The 16,341-nt window shown below is 41.2% G+C and overlaps 1 long non-coding RNA gene across 1 annotated transcript; it reads left to right on the top strand.

The window, feature by feature from the left end:
• Positions 1-311: 311 nt before the first annotated feature.
• LOC118010238 lies at positions 312-11,960 on the top strand. Its single transcript, XR_004679154.1, has 3 exons — positions 312-726; positions 7,194-7,441; positions 11,881-11,960. It is a non-coding gene; the product is annotated as an uncharacterized LOC118010238 (long non-coding RNA).
• The last annotated feature ends 4,381 nt before the right edge of the window (positions 11,961-16,341 follow it).

Raw genomic sequence — 16,341 nt, 5'->3', positions numbered from 1 at the left:
CTCCACAAGAAACTGGTCATAACGGTTGCCTAGTGAAGAACCTCTCTGGGGATGGAGGTAGAAGGGAGAATTACTTTTGACTCTCTACCTTTTTGTGCTCTCTTAATTTTATGCCTGTGCATGTCTTGCCTTTTCAGAATAAAATGAATAATTTTTACAGCACTTCTTTATGGTAACTTCTTATTCACTCTAGATAGAAATAGGGACTGATGATTCATGCAGCATGAAGACAATTATCAGCAATGAATAACTCTTTCCTATTCCTCTTACTCTTGTCATTGTTTAGTAATTTAAAGAATCTGTCTCAGAGAAGTGACGGTAGAGCAATGATTTGCTCTGAGAGAATAGTCAGGCGAGGGGAATATTCCTGAACTGTGGAAATCAGTCAAATTAGAAATGGGGTTTTGTAACCCGTTTATAGCCAAGGGAGTGGAATATACAATGATCCTACCTGGTGGGGAATCTTCTCAAACATTCCCACCATAAACTCATGGCAGATCAACAGAGCAGGAAATTGTGGGGGGCACATGAAGGCAAGGACAGGAAGACAGGAACAGGAAGGACAGGTGAAGAAAGATGAGATTTCCATAAACAGGAAACAACCGTATGGCTTCTTTACCTCTTAAATCTTATGTGGAGACAAGCAGAGAACCCCACTCCCAACCAGGAGAGAGGACCTACCTTCTCCCATCCTTCCGGCTTAATCCTGGCAGATATTCAACTCAGGTGAGGTCAATGTATCTTCCTCTAATTCCTTCACTGTGGGGCAAGGTGGGCTTCTTGTGGGGAGAGAAGAGGCAGAGTAGATTGGTTGCTTGAAGGGAAGGCGACACCGAATGTTCCAGGGAGACGTCACAGAAGTCAGAGAGACGCAGGGTGGTGAAGAGTAGTAGCCAAGAAGAGTGGTGTGGCTGTGCACAAAGATTTAGCCACCGGGATATGGTGCAAGGCATCGTTCATAACCTGGAAACACTGAAGACAGCCCCAGTGTCTTCAGTAGGGGGTTATCTGTGATATAATTCAGAGGAAAAAGCAAATTATAAAATAATAGGACATGACCACTCCACTCCTAAAAGTAATCACATGCACACACATACACACCCACACACATGACTGGGCAGACATTTGGGGGGACTATAGATGTTTGTCAATCTTTCCTTTTGCTCACTTGTATTTTCCAGCTTTTTGGACAGTGAGCACATATTCATCAGCAATAATATGGGGGTGTATATCTCGGATATACAGAGAAAAGGTAGTTTCCTTATTGGATCTGTAACTAACTCATTCTTCTTTACAATACCCATTTGTTAAAAGGGAAACCTTAACTTTTCATCCTATCTCCTTAACCTGGTTCAATCTAGTGCATTAAATGGTCCCTCTAAATATGCATTGTCCAGTATGTTAATTAATTAACATTTAAATTTCAATTCCACACGCATCTATTTGATTTTCCTTTTGATTCTTTCAAATTATTTTCAAAAAAAAAATACAAAACAAATCTTTACTTTCCCTGCCCTTTACTCAGAAATATTTTAGCTCTCTTCCTAGTTATCCTTAGAGGTAAAGAAATTAAAAGCTAATTTTCATCTTGTACGTGTTCTATGATTTCAGAATGGAAAAATAGATCTCTAAGAGAATAAAGACTAAGAGAGAATAAACAAAAAACTTTATGTTATAGTGCAAAGATTATGAGTGCTACTGTTTTCTATTTTAAATTCTCTCTCAATGTTGTTACTTCTTTTTTACAACAACAAAAAAAGTTAAAATTGAAAAGAAATTCAATTCCTCAAGGTACTAGCCACAGTGCCAGTGTTTAACAACCACAGGTGGCTCCTGGCTACCCTACTGGACATTTAGAATGTCTGCCTCGTCGCAGAATGTTCTCTCAGAGAGTGCCATTCCAAATAAAGCGCCATCTCGGATTTCTGGGCCATCTGGCCCCTCCCTGGCTGCTGCGTCTGGGTGAGGCCTGGAGGGGTCTGGATGTGTGAGAAAATAGTGAAGCTTGGTGGACAGGAGCCCTTTGGCTTAGTGCTGGTCTTTGTGAGCTCAGGCTGCTTCAACCCTGGGGGGCCCTTGAGCAGTTTTTAGGTACCCATACAAACATCCCTCATTCAACTTCCTGACTTCAGGGTTTTTACCGAGGCCCAGGCTCTGTCTCCTCACATGGTCCCCCAGTCCACAAGCAGGCCTGAGTGGGGTCAGGGGCAAGCCAGCCAGCTTCCTCACTGGACCACTTTCTGTGACCCATTCTGCAGGGTGGGCCCACGGGATTCCCTGAACTGCCTGTCCCTCTGGCCCCAGCCCCTTGGGAAATTGGAAACTCTTCCAACAGAAGCCTCCCTCAGCCGTGTCTGATTAAGTCTGCAGGCCACCCAGTTTCCTAGAGTCTGATATATCGACGACCTCTCCAGAGAGGCTACAACTATCCCAGGCTGTACCCAAGAAGTTGCGACAAGGCTCCAGCCCTCAGACTCCCCGAAACGTCTCTGACTGCTTTTAACAGAAATCCTCCCTGAGAAGTTCCAGCCCAGAGGGGGACAGGCCCAGGTGCCTGCTTCTCACCTCTCCCTTCTCTCCTTCCCTCTCCTGCCCACTTCTCTTCTTTCCATTGAGTCTTGGGGCTGGAAATGGGTGGGATATTCGTTTACTACCCAGTGTTCTATGGCAAAGCAACAAGCTTAGTAATCAAGCTATCTCATCTCTAGTTGAAAAAGCAAGGTCTTTTCCTCTGTGTGTTTTAAGGGGAAATTAAGGAATTCAGAAAATCCCTCCTCAAAACAATAACTGTCTTCCGGCAGAATGCAATTTCATTTTCAACATTAGGGAGGGATTATTACTTGCACGTTTGTCTTTGCATTCTATATGTAAGATTTCCAATGTCCAAACTGCTCCCTTATGTTTTCCCACGCCACCCACTCAGGCAGATGGATGCCCTGGTCCCACCAGGGCTTAGGTCATTTCCTCAGAAAATTAACCCCAAAAAGCACACGAGCGAGTTCCAAATCATCCTACCAGTTACAATAAGGAGGACAAAAATTAATTTTTTTTTCGTTATAATGGTTGGGTTAAACTAATCAGAAACTATCTTTAGAGAGGAGGTAATTGCCAAGGTCACCTTTTTATCTGTAATTGGGCCGGCATCAGATGGATGTTAAAGACTGACATCCAGAGTCACCACACCACTAGCTCTGTGACACTGAGCAAATGGCTTTACCACCCTTCACCTGTTTCCTCATCCATAAAATGGAAATAATAATGATGCTATCATGCACTATCAAGAAAATGAAATGAAGGGCGCCTGGGTGGCTCAGTTGGTTGGGCGACTGCCTTCGGCTCAGGTCATGATCCTGTAGTCCCGGGATCGAGTCCCGCATCGGGCTCCCTGCTCGGCAGGGAGTCTGCTTCTCCCTCTGACCCTCCTCCCTCTCATGCTCTCTGTCTCTCATTCTCTCTCTCTCAAAAAAAAAAAAAAAAAAGAAATGAAATTGAGAATGTAAAGCACAAAGTCTGCAACACAGTAGCCACTTGGGAAACGTCCCATGACAATGTGATGACTGAAAAGAGTAACAACATTAAACAGAGAAATCTTAGAGCAGAGAATAATAGTAATAGCCTACTCTTGCTTTTCAGCCCAGGATTATGGTTTAAAATGGCTACAAGTATAACCATTACATGAGTTTATCTCATAGAATCTCCAACTGTAGTAGAATCCCAGGGATGTCAGATCCTTACAGACCACAGGCTCAACACCCCCTCAGACATTAGGATCTCTGACACCAGGGAGACACTTGTTCCATCCTTGGATGTCTCCACAGGAGGGGGACTCTGCTTCCAAAGGCAACTGGGTTTTCTTTTCTTTTTTCTTCTTTTTTTCTGAGTTCTGATGGTTCTAATTCTCTCCTTCACCTTATGTATTACTTTCTGTCTTTACAACTTTTTCTTATTTACTATCTTTAAAAATCCATAATAATTCAAACAACACAGCAGTTTGTAAGGTGAACTATTATAAAAGTTTGCAAAGTGAAACATTAAAGTTTGCCTACCGTGCTCAACAAAATTCTACTCTCCAGAGAAAACTCCTCTCAGTGGTCGTGTTCCCATCCTATTTATTCAAACATTTTCTGTTTATACACAAAGTTATGGACACGTGCATTTTTACATAAATGGGACCAGACTCTATGTACACTTCTGCTACCAGCTTTTTAAAAATCAAATAGTGCATCATGGACTTAGTCCCATATCCTGACACAAGGACTGATATCACTGCCAGGCCGGTCCATGATGAATGTAACATGTTTCTCCTTGGCGGGCCTCTCACGGGCCCTCATTTGGCCTTTTGCTGCCACTTGAAAGAGTCTTGATGGTTTTAAAACATTTCCAATCAGCCCGCTAGCTACCATGTGGGAGCTTTCTCTAAGCTGAACATCCCTCCTTCCTAATGTTGTTCCTCATATGACATAGTTCTAGGTTCCCCCAAATGTGCCAGAGCTTCTCTGGGTCCCTAGAACTCAACAGCACGGCCAGGACAGCTGCCCCATCGGTACCAAGCTCAGGAGGCCAGGCCTGCCTTCCTGCTGGAGAGCTTGGGAGGCCGCTCATTGGCCAGGCAGCCAGTTTCCCTCATCATTCACAGTTCGCGACAACACAATTTATCTTCTAAACCCAAACACTTTTGAGAGTGGAAAATACACCAACTGGATGGGATGTGGAAAAACCAGAACGGTCTAAAGCAAAATCGAGAGCTTTTCGTGTGAAAGTTGAAATCGGTTAAAATTGTAAGGCTTTCCCTTTTTTATACCAACTGACTTTAAGCCAAGTGCCGAAGCTATAGGACATGCATTGCAGACAAACTTGTCTCCATTGGGGGTAGATTTGGTTTTTGAAAAAAGCAAATCTTTGTCAGATAGAGCAGACATAAGAAATAAACTATTCTAATTTCTTTTATAGATGAAGAATGAAGCCCAGAGGAGCTAAGGGATTTATTAAGTTTATTATTCAGTTAATTGGTAACATCTTTTTTAAGGAAAAAGGGATTTCCTTTGGGGAATTCCTTTTTTGGGAAAAAGGAATAAAAATTCTAACCAGTGCCTATTATGGATCAGTCACCATGCTAGGATTTTTTAAATATATTTTTATTCAGTTAATATTAATTGAGCATCTACTACATGCCAGCCACTGTTTTATGTGCTTGGGATGCCTTCCCTGTCCTCAAACAGTTTACGCATCTATTGACTCATGACACCTACCAACAAACCACCAGAGTCCGTATTCTTATCCCATTTTAGGATATGTGAAGATACATAGGAGAGTGACACGTATGTGGGAAGACATGGAGGCCCAGAAAAGTGAACATATTTTCCCAAAGTCACATACTGAATAAGCGGGAGAGCAAGATTCTGACCCCCCGCCTTCCACCCAGGACTCACACCACAGCCTCCTCAAACCCTGGCATAGAGTCTGGCATCGGGAGGCCTGGGGCTAGGGGGCAGAGAAGGCTCAGGATTGACCCTGATCAGTGCACAGTGTCTGTGATCCACAGCAGAGGTAGGGGTGACCTCTGTCAGACTCGATACCACTGACGACACTCCTTACCCAGGGCTTGTCTAATGGTGAGAAAAATCAGAATTTATATTTTTTTAAAGTCTACTTTAGATTCCAGATACAATTTTTTATAACATGCTGTAGAGAGACGCAGTTAACACAACAACAACCAGCATTTGAGAGGGTCTCTGCAGCTTTCTAAGTGCTCTGGTGTACATCCTCACACTGAATCCTCACAAGAACCTTACGAGGAGGGAGGACGGCAGGCTTCGTGACCCTAATCCTACAGACAGACTGGGGAGGTGCGGGGCGGGGAGCAGCTCGCCGAAAATGCCAGAAGTGGTGGGCGAGAGCCCGTATACCAACCCGGGACCTTTCATTCTACGTGAATCAGTAGGCGATCCCTGTCTATTTCATTAGCCAGCATGGAACACTCTCATGTTATCTGGGTAACTGCCATTTGGGAAAGTGATGCCTTTCCTTCTCACCGGTGCCTCGGAGGTGATTTAAACTACAAGGGCACGTTCCATCCATCCATCGCTCTCAGGCTGGATCCCGTCCGAGCAAACAGGCCGCCTGGCTCGGGTTTCTTTTCCTTGGTGTTTTCTTATCTGCGTCTCACCAATGGCTTAGCCTCTGTGGGTGAGTGGGGTCAGGAAGTGGCACACACACTCTGTTTTTATTCTCTGTGTGGAAATTTTCTAATTATAGGTCACACCAAGAGTTTCCATTCTCCCCCGTGGCACTTCAGTCTGTTTATGTAACTTAATAAGCAAAGACCCAGCACATTTTTTTTTTTTAAAGACTTAAACCATGAAGCTTTTAATGAGGAATCAAACTCATTCCCTTATCTTTCTGCCTAGTGAATAACCGGTCGTCTGTTATCTGCTTAGTCTGTAGCTGAAATTACGATCGCCTCTCTGGTCAGGATTTTATAGTCTGATTACGCCTTAAGCTTCCTGTGTAAGCCATCAGGGAAAGTGGGGACATTAACTCTCCACCACCACCACCACCACCACCACCAAAAAATAGATCCAAATACAATCCTTTAAAATGCCAGGCTTCACAGAACAAAGATAGATCACAGAAGCAACAAACAAGAGTTGTAGTTCAAGAGGGATAGATACACCCTAGCATATGATGCAGGAAAGGTGCCCATTTAGACCATAAAAGGAGTGAGATTTTAGACAGTTTCTATGCTTCTGGGAACACAAACTAAGGGCTAAGATTTATACAGTTTTATTCTCATCACAGAGATATTTCTTCCCCCAATGTAACTGCCTGAAAAGATACGTATTTTTTTAAGTTTAAGCCATTTCAGTCTAGGATCTCCTGGAAATGTATTCAATAATAGTAACTTTTAGGCAAAACTTGCTCAGTAGCAATAAACCAATCCTATTTTAACCAATTTAAGCTATTAACCAAAGACACATTTTTAAGCCAGATTCTTTTAAAGTCAAAAAACAGCTATGTAGCAAAGATTCTGTTCTCTTCCTACCAGCAGTATGTAAACAGAAATCTCTTTTGCAGAGCCTCTCCACAACAGAGGCTGAAAAGGAAATACAAAAGACAGGATTTTGGTAAAAGACCCTGACCCTGAAGCCCTACGTGAATATTATTATAAAATTAACTTTTTGATTATCCTCCAGGGGCTGCAGAACACATCTAAATGGAAGGAAACTAATTTATGAATCAGGCTACCAAGCGGGATCAGGAAGGTGCTTGCTGTTCGGGAAGAAACAGCTCCAAAGCAAGAATGTAGGGCCCAGGAAGAAAAGTCATCCAACCCCAAGAAAGTCACCAAGCTTTGCTGAAGCAGCAACCGCAGCAGCCGCACCCCCAAAACTTCTCTTCGTGACATCCTTAATACAGTGAAGAGTAAAGGAGGTACCACGTGGTATGTTTCAGGCACAGAACCCGGCACAAAGTCAACGTCATTGCAATCATCATTGTTGCTATTATTTGGGAGTTCCCAGGCGGTGTCCATTTAGGGTATTTGAAACAGATAAACAGACATCTTTCAGCCTTTAGGTTTCTCGGTCAATTTTGTTTTAGGCTATGTCCCATTTTGCTAAGTGGAAAAGTCTTACTCTGCTGTCTCAATTAGAGCACAGTATGTTCCCTGTGTGGGAATATCCCTGGGAATCCCTAAAGAATCTGTCTTTTTATGTAGGCTCTCCAGTCAGGAAGAATTTGTTGTGCTTCACTTTTGTTGATTATAATATGAAAGGAGTCCATATTTTCAATTGTTCAGTATAATACAGAATGTTTCATGTATATAGTAGTATATTGCCTTATTACATTATTTCATATAGTATCAGATTCAATATTCTTTCCCCAAGCATACATAAGCCACTTTCTCCTCTCCCCAACACCCCTCACTGAGCCATTCATGAAAATCACTGTTTTAGGACTTAGTTTAGGGGAAGTATTCCATCTCCGATGCAGGTTGAAGGGTGGTCTTCGAAAGAAGCGGGACATCAGGAGCTCGCTGAATTCCCATGAACTGAAACAAGAAAGCATTCAGGAACATACAGTCACTACGGAGAAAAACTAAAAGAGGAAGAGGAATAGATTGATTATACTGGTGAAAAATACATAGGATGCTCTTTAGCCCATCCACAGACTGAAAGCCCTGCCCTGTGCCACCAGACTTGTAACACCCAGGGAATCCAAATACACGCACTCAAATACAATCACTAGGTCCACCACCAGCCCACATGGTGCTTTTAGACAAATTCAAAAAGGACACCCCTTCAAGGCACTTTACTTTCATCTTCTAAAAGTCACTGTAATATACTGACTTTTTTTAAGAACAAGAAACTTAACTCCCCTGTGCTTTAAAAGTATCATGTAAATTTGTACAAAGCCAGGACATCTAGGATATGAATGATGCTCCATAGAAGGTCCCTTGTTTAGTCTACAACTCGAGCTCAATGATGCACAGCTCCCCTGGGAATGACTTGTTTCATGCCCATCACACTGACCATGAGCAGTTGTGTCTGCTTTACACCTGGCTTCAGCTCAGTTCCTGGAACAGAGTATGTTCTCAATAGATATCAGTGGAATGGCTGAATGATTAAATGAATGAATGAGTGAATGGCCCTCCTTTAACACAAGCATCTACTGCAAAAGTGGGGGGGGAAAGCATGGCTAATGTTTACCGAGCACCTTCTGTGCATCAGGTCCTATTCTAGGCACATATGCGCATTCTCATGAGAACCCTATGAAGTAGTTACTATGACCCTCCATGGCCCCAGAGGCTCAAAGAGGTTAAGTAACTTTCCAAGGTTATCCTGCGGGTTGAGTCACAAACCACATGACCACCATCATCACGTTCCTACCCATTACAATAGCAAGTCAGTCTATAGTCTGCATTGCTCTGGGAAGCTGCCACACCTACTACAAACAAGAGGAGTTGTTCCCTTGTGTGGCCAGCTCAGGAAAGAGAAGGCACTAGAAGCTCCATAGTCTGGTTTCCCTTTCTGTCTATAGAGACAAAGTTATGCTCTCCATGCAACTCAAGCCAGGAATGAGGTCACGCAACATTCCTGGCCCTGGCCTGCATGGAAGACTCACCGTTGAAGTCCGTGGAAATTCATTCAGCTACAAAATAACGGGCCCTTTTATCACCTGTGGGGGCAACACCTGGGCGGACAGCACATTCTGAAACGTCCTGGCCACTAGATGGCACCGAAGCTCAAATGCCCCAAGTCCAGAACATTGCTCCCGCCATGTTTTCATTTAGATCATAACATCAGTACAACAGTGGCGGCATTATTAAGCACTTCCTGGGTGCCAGGTACTCGCCCAGGGTCTCTGCAAGCATCATCTCATCTAACCCTCACAACAACTCTACAGAGCAGATGTCTCACTATCTCCATTTTACAGATAAAGAAGCTGAGCCAGAGGGAGGTGAGAATCATGGCCAAGGAAACCCGACTTGGGAAGAGGCAGAGCAAGGATTTTAACCTAGCTAAGCTGGCGCTCCCCAACCTAGTTCTTAGCCACTCCACTGTTGTGTTTCCTCCTATGCTTTCTTCATCTTTGCGCTTAGCTGCTGGGCACAGGCTCAGTAACTCCTTTTGCAAAATCTTCTCTCAAGGGGGAGAAAGAAAAACCCCATTCAGGCCACATAAACATGTCAGGCACAAGCCAAGACTTAGGTTTACTGAAGCTATTTACTCAAGGGCACAACCTCAAAAGAACACCATCCTGGTGGTGAAAAAATGGGTCACAGCCTGTGGTGCAGGGAAGCTAAGTTGGCTGGCTCTGGCTGCCATGTCTCACATGCTAGAGAGAGCCCCCAGCAGATGACCTGGGGGCGGGGGGTGCCCTGAGTCCTCCATACCCATCAGGGGGTCTAGAGCAGGTCCTTAAATTCTCGAGCTTCTCGTATTGTATCTGTTTAAAGGGGTAAATAATTTATGCCCTGTCCTCTTTATGGGGTAAAAATAAAACATGTCCAAGTGTTCACTGTTATTGTTTAATGATAAGTAAAGCATATATCATATAAACCTTCTTTTCCCCTTTTCACCTAAGCAATCTCCTCTTTGACCTCCCTGCCCCCCGCCTTTCCTTTTTACAACCTAAGTCTGTTTCCAGAAAACTGTTCTTAAAGCATAAATCTTACCATATCTGCTCTCACTCCCAGCCATTGACTCTATCACCAATTCTAAACATGGTGGTGAAGGCCTCACATTGCCCACTTTCAATCTGCCTCTTCTTCCTCATCTCTCCCAACTCAGTCCCCTCCTTCACCTTATGCCCTAGCTACACTAGATTATTTGCTATGCTCAGACAGTCTCCTTATTTCCCCACCTCTGTGTCTCTATTCAGTCATTCCCTCCACCTGTCTGTGGTTCATGGTGCCCAACATTCAGAGCCATTGACCTTTGATTAGAGCCCCTGATCTTCCTTTCAAGAATGACTCCCCTGGCATTGTACTGGCCAACAGGTGGGCACATGATCCAAGTCAGGCCTTCTCACCTTGAAATTTGTACCTTGAGAGAGGTGACCTGACCCAACAGTATTGGAGTTGACCCATCCTTATAGACCATACTCTGAAAAAAAAAATCTGAAACCAATCCTGATACATCAATTCACAATGTCTATTCCCTTTTTTTTAATTTTATTTATTTATTTGACAGAGAGAGAGCGAGCAAGAGCAGGAACAAAAGCCAGGGGAGTGGGAGAGGGAGAAGCAGGCTTCCTGCCAAGCAGGGAGCCCGATGTGGGGCTCGATCCCAGGACCCTGGGGTCATGACCTGAACCGAAGGCAGACACTTAACGAATGAGCTACCCAGGTGTCCCTGCCTATTCCCTTTTATTTCAATTCAGAAGTGATTCCCACAATACCCAATAGATTCCCCCATTTTCCTTTTTCTCCCTGCCTTCAGTTAGCCAAGAGTCCATTTCTGCTATCTGCAGTCACTAAATCATCCTTCAAGATTGAGTTCAAGTGACAACTCCTTCATAAAGCCAAATTGCAAGCACATTGTACAGGAATTCTTTGTATGCATTTTTATTTTCCCTCTAGATTGTTTATTCCTTTAATTCAGGGACTGGGACTTGTTCATCTTTGTATCCCCAACAGCTCTTGGTGTAGTGCCTACTACATGGTTGTTTCTTGATAAACATTTGTTAACTTGAATGTCAAGCCACTTAAAAACAGAGTTTAAAGCAACTTATAGGTTTGGTAGTATTTTAATTCTGTATTCTGTAATTGTTCATACATGTTCTTAGCTGATTGAATTTGTTTTTCTACCGGAATCATCTCTCCAAATTCTACAACCGTTATATTTTCAAGAAAGCCCAAAGAGGACAGTGAATTTGAAGGTGCTATTCCGATCCAGAGACTTCCACCTCCTGCCCTGCTTCTCGCCCCTGCTAAAATGTCAAGCCTCTGGCCGCTACCACAGTCAGATCCCAAACAAGCGTGTGAATAACAATGGGAAGTGTGACAATTCCCTAGTTTTTTGTTTTTGTTTTTTTTTTTAAACCTTCTCAGGAAGAGCTTGACTATGGAGAAATCTATGTTTAGACTGTTGTCTTTTGTATTTGGTTTAGTAAACTGCATTTCAAGGCCCCTAGGATGCAAGTTATACTCATTATATGCTCAAACAATTTCCCCTTCAACATGATTTTCACGTCAGAATGATAAAGGGTAACAGAAAAATAAGAACCATTGCGGCACCAAACTGACCCATCATTAGTGTAAAACCTTAAATGAGTACAATTGAACTGTTTGTTGATGCATATATATATGGTAAATAAAGGTAAAGATTGATTTTTGTTATCTCTATGATGAAAGGGTGCTACTTTTCCTCTTTCCAGATTTGAGATCGTTTTGAAGCAAAAGAAGAGAGAAGAATAAAAAGGGAGAAGGGAAGTTGACAAGTTTTCTGAGCCTACTGCTCTTTTCTCTCCCCACCAAGAAATCAGCTAATCAGAGGCAGTCCTGGTGACAGTGGCCATCTAACAGAAGTGCAGGGGGGTTCTAGATCTACTGTAAATATTCACTAAATTAAGCACCCCTACCCTAAGTACTATTGCTTGTCCACTTTCAATAATTACTTGCTGAACATTGTGACAAGAACAAAAAACCCATGATATGTAAAACAAACATTAAAAGACTCTGAAAGGTGGGGCTCCTGGGTGGCTCAGTTGGTTAAGCGACTGCTTTCGGCTCAGGTCATGATCCTGGAGTCCCTGGATCGAGTCCCACATCGGGCTCCCTGCCCAGCGGGGGGGTCTGCTTCTTCCTCTGACCCTCCCCCCTCTCATGTGTTCTCTCTCTCTCATTCTCTCTGTCTCAAATAAATAAATAAAATCTTTAAAAAAAAAAAAGGCTCTGAAAGGTGGAGAGAAGAAGGCAGATCAAAAAGAAGGAAGGAATAATAAAGATAGAGTAAAAATCGATGAAAATGAAAATATTAAAAACAGAAAATTAACATAACAAAGAGCTGGTGCCTTGAAAAGATCAATAAAACTGACAAACCTCTAGCAAAATTGAAAGGAAAAAGAGAGAAGACACCAATTGCCAATGTAAGGATCAGAAAAAATAAAGGGATATCTCTATAGACCCTGCAGACATCAAAAGGAGACCAGGGAAATACTGCACACATGTTTAACAATTGAGACAAAATAGACCAACTCCTCAAAAAACACAAACTACCACAATTCACACAATATGAAAGAGATATTATGAATAGCCATATAATAATATATCAATCAATGCAGAAAAGGCATTGACAAATTCAATACACGCATGTTAACCACTCCCAGAAAAATAGTAACAGAAAGGAACTTCCTCAGCTTGATAAAGAGTGTCTACCAAAAACTTGCAACTAACATTTTACTTAACAGTGAAGAAAGTGTTTTCCCTCTAAGATCAGGAATAAAGTGGGATGTCTACTCTTACCACTGTTATTCAACATAGTTTGGGAAGTTCTACCCAGGGCAATAACCCAAGAAAAGGAAATAGAAGGCATATAGGTCATAAAGGAGAAAATAAAACTGTCCTCATTTTCTTTTTTTTTTTTTTTAAAGATTTTATTTATTTATTTGAGAGAGAGAGAATGAGAGAGAGTGAGTACATGAGGGGGGAAGGGTCAGAGGGAGAAGCAGGCTCCCTGCCGAGCAGGGAGCCCGATGCGGGACTCGATTCAGGGACTCCAGGATCATGACCTGAGCTGAAGGCAGTCGCTTAACCAACTGAGCCACCCAGGCGCCCCAAAACTGTCCTCATTTTCAAATGTCATAATTATCAACAGAGAAAAATCCCAAGGAGTCTACAAAAAAAAAAAAAAAAATCCAGACCTAATAGTTGAGTTCAGCAAGGTCACAGAATACAATTAAGCAAACTAAACTTAATCATATTTCTATATACTAGCAATGAACACATGAACATTTAAATTAAAAATTTCCATTCCATTTACAATCACTCAAATAAAATGAAATGCTTAGGTATAAATCTAACAGAACATGTACAGAACTTATATGATGAAAACCACAGAACAATGATGAAAGAAATCAAAGAAGATATAAATGAATAGAAAGGGATACCATGCCCATGGATTGAAAGACCCAATATAGTCAAGAAATCAGTTTTCCCCATATTGATTTACTGGCTTACTAAAATTCCTAGCAAACCCCCAGCAAGATTGTCTTGTAGGCACAAGATTATTTTTAAATTTATATGGAAAGGCCAAGGAACTAGAATAGCTAAAACAATTTTGGAAAAGAAAAATAAAATGGAAGGTTAAGTCTCCTTAATTTCAGAAAGTGTTATAGCTACAGTAATAAAGACTGTGAAGTATTGGTGGAGGGATAGACATACAGATCAATGAAACAGAACAAAGTCCCCACAAATAGAGTCACACAAATATGCCCAATTGGTTTTTGATAAAGATGCAAAAAAATTCAATGGAGGAAAGCCTTTTCAAGAAATGATGCTGCAGGGCGCCTGGGTGGCTCAGTTGGTTAAGCGACTGCCTTCGGCTCAGGTCATGATCCCGGAGTCCTGGGATCGAGTCCCACATCGGGCTCCCGGCTCAGCGGGGAGCCTGCTTCTCCCTCTGACCCTATCCCCTCTCATGCTGTTTCTCTCTCTCTCTCTCTCTCAAATAAATAAATAAAATCTTAAAAAAAAAAAAGGAAAAAAAAGAAATGATGCTGCAGAAATTGAACAGTCATAAGCAAAAAAAGAAAAAAACCTTGACCTAAGTCTCATACCTTATATAAAAATTAACTTAAAATGAATCACAAATTTAATGTAAAACATATAACTTAGGGAAATAAAAGGGAAATCTGTGGAATCTAGGACTACAAAAGGTTTGTAGACTTAATGCCAAAAACACAACCCATAAAAAGAAAAATTGATAAATCAGAGTTCATTAAAATTTAAAACTTCTGCTTTGTGAAAGACCCTGTTAAAAGGATGGAAAGACAAGCTACTGACTAGAAAAAACTGTTTGCAAGCCACAAATTAAAAAAAAAAAAAAAAGACTGGTATCTTAACTATATAAAGAACTCTCAAAACTCAAGAGAAAAAAAAATGGGTAAATTAGAAATTAGAAAATAGGTAAAACACTTGGAGAGATATTTCACTGAAGAAGATGTACAAATGGCAAATTAAGAACATGAAATGATGCTCAACTCCAGAGAATTACGCTGAGTGAAAAAAACCAAACACAAATCATTACTACTATGTGTTTCCATTTACATAACATTCCGGAAGTCACAAAATTATGTGGAAATGTAGAATGATTAGTGATTGCCAGGGGGTACACAGGGAACGGGGGGAGGAGGGAAGCAGTGTGGCTATAAAAGGCTAACATGAGGGATTCTTACCATGATAGGAATTTTCTGTGTCTTGTGTCTTGACTCCATCAATGTCAATATCTTGATTACGGTACTGCACTATAGTTTTGCAAGATGTTACCATTGGGGAAAACTGTGTAAGAAATATACAGCATTTCTCTGTATTATTTCTTACAACTGCATGTGAATCCATAGTTATCTCAAACTAAAAAGTTTAGTTAAAATTTTTTTAATAAAATAAATAAAAGATACCATGTTGAAGGGAAACACAGATGAAGTTAACATAATAGATTAAATGTAATCTGCTAACTATAATATATAGTTTCTACATCCAGTTTTATTTTCAAACTATCAAAACCCCCCTTTTTTTCAGGATAAAACAAGACAAAGTAAGAGAAAAATTTTTGAAGGGGATTGCATACCAGTTGGTTAATTGTAACATGAAAAGAGTTGAAAGTTATAGTAAAGTAGGGTGCACAAAAACGTGAGGAAATACACTGTGGAGCCAGTGGAAGTGGAAAAATCTCACTCAACCTGTTCTATATGGCCTGTGAGCCTACAAGGCCTGAAAGAGTCATCACAGACAAAAGAAGAGAAAACAAATATTTTAGGTAAATAGATTTAAATGGAGAGAAAGTAGAGAAGCCCAATTTCAAATTGGTATTTGATTTTCAAAGTCCTTTCTATTCTTAGCCTTCACGCTTTTTGACCATTGTAGTTTTGCAATTTGAACATCCCAGTTAATTCTCAAGATTATGGCAGACAAAAGTAAAATAGGTCCCCGGGCTCAGAAAATGTGTTGCTATCAAAAAGTAGTTTTTAAAATTTTATAGTTAACATAAGAAAAAAATTATTATGATTAGTCTGTAAAAAAAAATATCAACAACTCTTCCCCAGCCATACCATTTATAGATATGCATCTAATAAAGCTTAGCTTAAGTACTGCATTAATCATTAGTCACAAAGCATCTCCTTTACTTGAGACCTTACTAAAGTTTAACTTGATTTCTCTTAGGTCGGTGGTGCAGCACTCATACACCACAATTCATGTGGTGGAATTTTCTTTCAGAATCCAGACAAAAACTATCACAAGAGCATCTGTAAATTCCTTCCAACAGACTTCATGAAAAATTATACTTAAAGGAAAAGCAAATATTTCCTTAAAAGCAAGAAATGAATCACTGTCACAAATGGTACAATTAAGAAGAACTCAGCCACAGTAGGAGAACAAGGTAAATGGAAGATGAAAATTTATATTCAGTCATGACTTTGATTCTACAGAGATGAGACAGTCTAGTGTACAACAGTTTAATTTCTAGCCTTGATTTGGCTTCTGAATGAAGCAAATAATTTTAGCCAATCTTTCCTTGTTTAATATCAATCAGAAGAAATTTTTCTTCATGTGATAGGATCAGATAAAGATTTAGGTGGCCTGAAGATTTAGGTGGCCTGATTCATGGCCATTTATTATTA

The sequence above is a fragment of the Mirounga leonina genome, unplaced genomic scaffold, assembly GCF_011800145.1.
Source record: "Mirounga leonina isolate KUSES-001 unplaced genomic scaffold, KU_Mleo_1.0 Mir_129, whole genome shotgun sequence".
In the NCBI taxonomy this organism is placed as follows: Eukaryota; Metazoa; Chordata; class Mammalia; order Carnivora; family Phocidae; genus Mirounga; species Mirounga leonina.
This window is presented reverse-complemented; position numbering and strand designations above follow the sequence as displayed.